This window comes from Amblyomma maculatum, chromosome 4 (assembly GCF_055883805.1).
Source record: "Amblyomma maculatum isolate TAMU_Amacu chromosome 4, ASM5588380v1, whole genome shotgun sequence".
Classification (NCBI taxonomy): Eukaryota; Metazoa; Arthropoda; class Arachnida; order Ixodida; family Ixodidae; genus Amblyomma; species Amblyomma maculatum.
The window spans coordinates 56,653,260-56,659,651 of record NC_139347.1 but is presented as its reverse complement, the minus strand read 5'-3'; the positions used below and the strand labels follow the sequence as shown (position 1 = coordinate 56,659,651).

At 49.5% G+C, this 6,392-nt stretch overlaps 1 pseudogene; it reads left to right on the top strand.

The window, feature by feature from the left end:
* Positions 1 to 3,336: 3,336 nt before the first annotated feature.
* On the top strand, positions 3,337 to 4,161 carry LOC146191114 (very long chain fatty acid elongase AAEL008004 pseudogene; annotated as a pseudogene).
* Positions 4,162 to 6,392: the final 2,231 nt, after the last annotated feature.

Sequence of the window (6,392 nt, the reverse complement as noted above, 5' to 3'; positions counted from 1 at the left end):
AGAACGGATGAGGATGATTCGTGGAACAGAGCTTGATGAGAGACATACTTGGTTTCTTTCTTTTAATGCCCCGCCGGGTTGACGCAGTGGTTACAGCGCTCGACTACTGTTCCCAAGGATGCGGGATCGAATCCTGACCTCGGCGGCCGCTTTATGATGGAAGCGAAAAGCAAGGCGCCCGTGTGCTGTGCGATGTCAGTGCACGTTAAAGAACCACAGGTGGTCGAAATTTCCGGAGTCCTCCACTAGGGTGTCTCTCATAGCCTGAGTTGCTTTGGGACGTTAAACCCCACAAACCAACCAACCAACCAACCAACCTCCTTTTAATCTAAGCAAGAGGGATGGATCATTCCTTGAGATTGCTGCCGATGTTTCTTTCATAGCGGAAGGGTGGCAGGATTATTATTGAGAAAATTGCAAATGGCAAAAACCCTTTGCCACAAATGTGGCAGCGAAAATTGAGCAAAGTAGCGTGATTTTGATGACGAATTCGCCACGAAGCTTTCAGACCAGTCAGAGGCGTCACTCAGAAAGACAAGAAACCCGGCCAAAGCCCGACCTTAATCTACCGGTCGAGTCCAGTGGTAATTTGCAAACGCAGGCCGCCTCGTTAGTTATCTAGTCTGTTCTTTTTTTTAGATAATTACTTGGAACCATTGACCTGCAGTTATTTTGAGACGTCCATGGCTCCAGAGCGCGGCTTGTGTAATTTAGTGCATTTTGACTTACTGTGACCGGCCTCTATATCCATTGTGCAGAGCGCCGGGTCTTTCTGAATTAACTCCGCGGGCAACACGAACAAAGTGCAAAGGAAAGGACTCCTGTGTCTCTTACTTCATGTTTCGTCCGTGTTCCTCGTGCTGCTTGCTTAATTATTCAAGACGGAGTTGGCAGAAATCTCGCTCTTGTAACATATTTTTGCATAGTTTTACGGTACGAAAAGACCTACACATACATACGTAATGGTTTACTGTGCCCCACTCTCTTCCTGACTCGTTTGATTACTAGTGCATGTTAATATTGACCATATAGTCAGTCCAGGTTCAACAAAGACCTTCATGCAATAATTGCCATTTGCACTTAGTTAACAAGCTTATATTATGCTTTAAAAAAATCTTTCCGAATAACCGGTCAGATCTGTAGCCTGCGAGAATAAACGCGACAACAGATAAGGCAAACTTGTTCAGTGGCACTGGCATTCAAGACGAGCGACTAAAGAATGCCCTGTGCGCTGGTCAATCCTGAGCCAATCACATGCAGCCACTGGCAACTCATACACGGCGTCGTGTCTATTTTTCAATATCTTGGAGATGAGGAAAGTTTTTGCGTCCACTCCTGTAGAGCCGAGGAACCCTAGGCATACTGCAAGAGTCCCAGCCTGATTGTTAGTTCTACAGTGAACCTTGGTGGCGTGCGTAATCTTGAAATAGCCTATACGTGTCATTTCTCCTGCTTCGTAACAGGTTGTAGTCTGAAGCGAATGAGCGTGTTCGCTCTTGTGAAAGTTTGCCAAAGCGAGCAAGGCGTACCGTGCTGTTTTCACAATCATATCTGAAGTCCATTTGATACAGTAGCTCGCAGCTTCTTATTATCCATTGAAGTTCAACAAATATGCGAGAGGCTGGTGTTTTGATAGGAAGAGAAGTTCTTAACATCTTCTGTTACTTACACATGGCCTTCAACGCAGGTGCTGTCTTAAACTGAGCTGACTATCAACTGCACCTTAACTCTAACCTGTTTCTTTTGGGGTAAAGTTTTATTTATCTATGTCTTCTATTACAAAGGAGGAAAACCGTCAATCAGCATTTTGCCCAGTGAAGACAGTACCGCGCTGTCACTGACAATCTTGCATAAACCTCACCCAGCGGTGCATGATTTACAGACGATGACGTCTCGGAGTGAACTTACAGCTTCCATTCTTATGGGTGGCTCTTGAATGCATCTGCACTGATAACCACGCCTTCGCAACCCCTGGGTTCTCAATCAGGGAATGTAACGCAGAAAGAAAAGAAAATGTCAGGTGCCGCACCGACAAGATGACGTTCTCAAGAGACGTTCTGCACAACCGACTCGGCTTCTATTTTCAAAGGCGCCTCCTTTTCTTCCCATTGAACGGTTCGCCAAACCACCTGCCGGCTCCTGCATATAGATGCGCCAGCCTGTAAGTCCCTTTTCCGGTCTGATGCTCTTCACCTCATCCCGACCACAGCGCCGACGAGATCCGCGATGCCGACGAGATCCGCTTGAAGATCGAAGTGCACGTCGCCCTTCCAGACCAATCACGCCAGCCGCACTCGACAAAACCGCGGCGCCGCCCCACTTGAGAATTAATCAGAGCCCGTGGTAGGCGAGAGAGGATGTAAAAGGGCGAGAATCCCGCAACGGTGCGAAGCCGCACGTCCGTTCCGCAATTTCCGCTCCAGCGGTGGCCGCGCCAAATCCCCAGTGCCACCCGACCACCCCACACCCTTCGCTGCCGATCGCACATTTGATGGTTGTGGAAAAACTGGAACGCACGCACATTTGTAGCCAAGCAACCGGCGACGTTGCGCGGAGAAAGCCAGCTACTTGAGTCGCCGGTAAAGCGCGTAAGCAAGGCAGTGGCGGCCACGTCTCGCTCGCCGCCGTCTCGCTGCTCCCGCCACAGCCGTCCCAATGGGGATAAAGGAAAAGGATGGAGAGGATAAGATGAGCGGCAAAATGTTCAGGAATGAAAGAAAGGGCCACCGCTAGCCTGCTGCCCCCTGCTGGCGTAACACCCGGCAACGGAGGAGACGCCAGCGCGCACTGGCGACTGTGGCGAGGAACAGCGACGCTGGCCGTTCTACTCTTCTCTCCTCCACTATTTCGCTGTGCTGTCTGCTTTCTCTTTCCTCACCGTCTTCCCTTCACTCCGCACTACAACCCTCCCCGGCGGCGCTCAACAGCCGTCCCGTTCTCTTCCCTTTTCCCGAGGCTTTCGAGGTCGCTCTCCCTGAGTAGGGTCGTTCTACCTTTCATTCCCTCTCCTCGATCTTCTCACTCGCCCCTTTGATCGAAACACTCTCCTCTTCGCGACAAGCCAGTGAGCTGGTCGTGGCCGATTTTTTTCTCCCGAACGGAGGGAAAGGCAGCGACAGTCGCCGGAGCGTTCGATCAATGAAGTCGTCCCGCTCAGTCTGAGGGGAAAAAGGGAGAAGGCCAGGCGCGGCGCCGCGACGGGCCCAATACGCCTCCACCGTTGCTTCGAGCAGCCGACCCGACTCGCCACTCTCGGCGGCTGCGTTTCACTGTTCCTCACGCACAGTGCCGGCATAAGCGCGCACCAGTATGGAGGTCGGAGCCGCCGCCGCCGCCATGGACCTGCTGACCGGCAGCGCAGGAGCAGCCGGAGCCACGAACGCCGGCGCGCACGACAACGCCACCTTGGTCCGAGATCCGCGGACCACAACATGGCCGCTCGCCGGCAATCCGCCACTCATCGGCGCTCTTCTGCTGGGCTACGTGTACCTCGTCAAGGTGGGAGGGCCGCGCTTCATGAGGGACCGCAAGCCGTACAACCTACGACGCGTCATCCTCGTCTACAACGCAGCCATGGTGTTGTTGAACGCCTACTTTGTTGTCAACTTCCTGTCGCGTTCCTACCTGGGTGGAGGCTACAACGTGCTCTGCCAGGGAATACGCTTCGATGCTGATCCGCGGACCCTGGAGCTGGTGTCGCTGTGCTGGTGGTACCTGCTGGTACGCATCGCTGACTTCCTGGACACGGCCTTCTTCGTGCTGCGAAAGAAGGACTCGCACGTCTCGTTCCTACACGTGGTCCACCATGTCCTCGTGGTTTTCAACGGCTGGTTCGGCCTCTCGTACGGGCCCGACGGTCAGGTGATGTTCTGCATCTGCCTAAACAGCTTCGTGCATGTCATCATGTACACCTACTACTTCTTGTCTCTTCTCGGACCCCGAGTTCAGAAGCACCTGTGGTGGAAGCGCTATCTGACGCAGCTCCAGCTGGCGCAGTTCATCGTCATCTTCGTGCACAGCACTATACCGCTCTTCAAAGACTGTGGCTACCCGCGTCCGCATACGTTCATCGTGCTCTTTGAGTCTGTGCTCTTCTTCGGCATGTTTGTGCGCTTCTACCGCGGCGCCTACAGGGGCAAACATCCGGCTAAGGCAGCCTGAAAGGCCTGCTTAGGAGATCGTCGAACACCGTTTGACAGAGGGCTGGGCGGCCGTCTTCGGGATGACTGATAAGCAGCGCTTGATTATTGGCCTTCGTTTTTAAAGCAGCTTTAGAGTTACTGCCTACCAAGCACAGAATCTGTCGATTGGCATGTGCCCTATGGTGATAACAAAATTCGCACTTGTCAAATTCATTGGTCGCATAACTGAGTGAAATACGCGCGTCACATTTATAATTTCACCAACCTCTGCATTAGCTTGGAATGTTAGCCGAACATTTCCAAATCACTTTTAGCTATCAGCTACTTTCCTGTGCTACAGCGATCGATATTTTATGCCCTTTATTTCATCTAGAGACGTTTAAGTAGCCGCTATTACCGCATCAGCAAAGTCCAATGTTTTTTCTGTGAATAATGAGTGTAAGCATCAAGAATTTGTGACAGATATTTTTGTTCGCCATGGCATTTAAGTTTAAATTTGTCGTCCTGCTTACCGCTGAGATTGTTTTTATTCCACTGGAATATAATATGGCGGTAATAGTCACAGAAGAGTGGAGCCCTCGATACGACCAGTTTAAGAAATCGCTGAATGAGTTTAAAAGCTGGTCGAAAAGTTATTCTATTAGTAGCCTGTTTAGTTCCGGTGACTGCCCAGCCCAATGTGAACCGATGTCACGTGAACCTCTCCTTGTGCACTGTTCTAGCTGCCAGACGATTTACCTCAACTAGTCAAGACCGGCAAACTGAAGACCATCCATAATTCGGCTGCTTGGTGGAAAGAAAGAATCCAAGAAAATGCGGATAGAGATGAGAGGCACAATGCGCAAGCCCTCAATGAAGATGAGATCTGAGTCACGTTTTCTACGGCATTATGAATGCTGCATTACTTCGCTTAGAGGCTGAGGATTGATTTAAGGACTACTCTAATTAATGAAGGGTTCGGCACGGTTCAGTGGACTTAAGCTTTTCAAACCTTGAATTCATGTTGAATGCACCTTCTTCTACAGTGCTGTGGACCACTTTAGAGACCTGACCAGCGTAGATCACCAGCATAGCGCAGACTATTGTCCCAGATATCTACAACCTGTTGTGAAGAAAAAAAAATTATTGAGTAGCTCAGTGTAGGACTGCTACGGCACGTGAAGATTACTCAGTTGAACAAAAAGAAAAAAAAAGACAAGAGTGAGGACACATACCTACCCACAGAGCCTGGAACAAAGCTAGGCCAGATGATGCGTAAGGTTCAACGAATGCAAGGGGCTTCAAGTGTACTAGTGACCGCTCAGGCCGCTATATGTATTGGACTGCCCACTCACAGGCTGGGTAGTCGTGGCTGCTGTGCGTCAAGCATGGTGAGCAGCACGTTTGTCAAACATGACGGGGAAAGAGGCTGCGCCTAAACACAGGCAGTGCTTGGATAGGTTAAATGCACCAAGCCATAGTTCCGAAAAACATTTTTAGCTAACGCGCGACTAGCAAAACACAGGTCAGAATGTGTTCTTGAAGTAGGACTGTTCGTACAAATGACACCGCCTGGTTCTCTGCGTCCACATTCTATGCGTCCAGTAAATTCATTTACTCGTCTTAAACCTGAAATTACAGTCCAAGGAGCAAACCTATCAATGATTCAAGTGCCACCGGTAGCCACTATGGATTACGTACTTATGTGTCACCATAGCTCGTCGGGGAGAACGGTAAAAATAAAAATGAAAGTAATGAAGTACGAGGACAATAACCAGAACTATTACTGGTTAGCGGCCCACTACTTGAACTACCCAGCTCTCAAAGAAGGCAAAAGGTAAACAGCTACCCAGTCGGCAAAACCTATAAAACCGTGTCAAAAATACGACAAAATATTCTGTAGTTTTGTCGTAACAAACTTTTTAGTAGTTTTGTAGTACTTTTCTGTTGTAACTACACAAAGTTCTGACGTTACTACAGAAATTTCTGTTGTCGCAACAAACTTGCTGTTAACATCTGCACAAAAATTCTGTCGTAACAGCAGAAAAAAAAAGTAACAGACAATTTTCTGTTACTTTTTTTCCAACTGGTTAAGAAACGGGGAACTTCGACAACCTTTGGCTCCTTTTTACTAGCCTGACAATCGTCAGTCGCATGTACTGGTAAGAATGTTCGAAGGTCACCCGTTCACTACGGATACCGCGCGAGTACATCTCGATGATGACAAAGCAACAATCCACTCCATTTCCTAAGAAAAAGCGCAGTAAGATA